We start from the raw sequence: 843 nt of genomic DNA, 5'->3' as shown, positions 1-843 counted from the left end.
GAGGCCTTTACGGACTACTGTTCTACTATCCCCGCCACAAAGGGGGTAACTCAAGACAAGATTAAGGAGGTGTTGTTTCCTTTTTCTTTGACTGACTCAGCCAGGGAGTAGTTGACTGATTTGGACCGCACGGCCACGAGGGTCACAGACTGGGAGACCCTTGCTCTTGCTTTTTATAAGAGATACTTCCCTCCGCAGCGCACTAATCAGCTGAGGGCAAAAATAACAAGTTTCAAACAGGCACCGGATGAAACTTTCTATGAAGCTTGGTGCCGTTTCAAGAGGTTGGTGAGGTCTATTCCTCACCATAGTTTTGAGTCGTGGTTCCTGTCCAATCAGTTCTACAATGGGCTATACGATGATCACAGAGCCATACTTGATGCATCATCCAACGGAAGATTTCAAAAGAACACCGACGAAGATAAGGGATGGGCTCTTATTGAAGAGATGGTGACCCACTGTGCTGAGTATGGAAACCCGAGGGATGGTATTAGAACAGTTCATGCAGCCGATAAGCAAGTTGTGGCTCAGCTGGAAGCCATGAATGATAGGTTTGATAAGCTGGAGCTGCATTCTGCTGGGGAGCCTCAGACGGTTCATTTTCTTACTATAAGGGAGACTGTCACATGTGAGAGGTGTGGGAGCAACGACGGTCACACTGCTGTTGGATGTCTTACGGAGAAGGAACAAGTCCTTGCTTTTCAACAACACAGGCAAGGAGGGGGTTCCTATTATAACAACCAAGGGGCAATCCATCCAAATTTGAGGTGGACAAGTCAAAATGTGCTCAATCCTACCCCTCCTCCGCAGCAGCAGCAGCCATATGTCCCTCCTCATAAGGCT

The 843-nt window shown here is 48.0% G+C and overlaps 1 non-coding gene across 1 annotated transcript; it reads right to left on the bottom strand.

The window, feature by feature from the left end:
- Window positions 1-208: 208 nt before the first annotated feature.
- LOC141636362 (small nucleolar RNA R71) lies at window positions 209-314 on the bottom strand. The gene has a single exon (XR_012540980.1). It is a non-coding gene; the product is annotated as a small nucleolar RNA R71 (small nucleolar RNA).
- Between the last annotated feature and the right edge of the window lie 529 nt (window positions 315-843).

The sequence above is a fragment of the Silene latifolia genome, chromosome Y (assembly GCF_048544455.1).
Source record: "Silene latifolia isolate original U9 population chromosome Y, ASM4854445v1, whole genome shotgun sequence".
NCBI lineage: Eukaryota > Viridiplantae > Streptophyta > Magnoliopsida > Caryophyllales > Caryophyllaceae > Silene > Silene latifolia.
The sequence above is the reverse complement of the archived record's forward strand: the minus strand, read 5'-3'. Positions and strand labels throughout refer to the sequence as shown.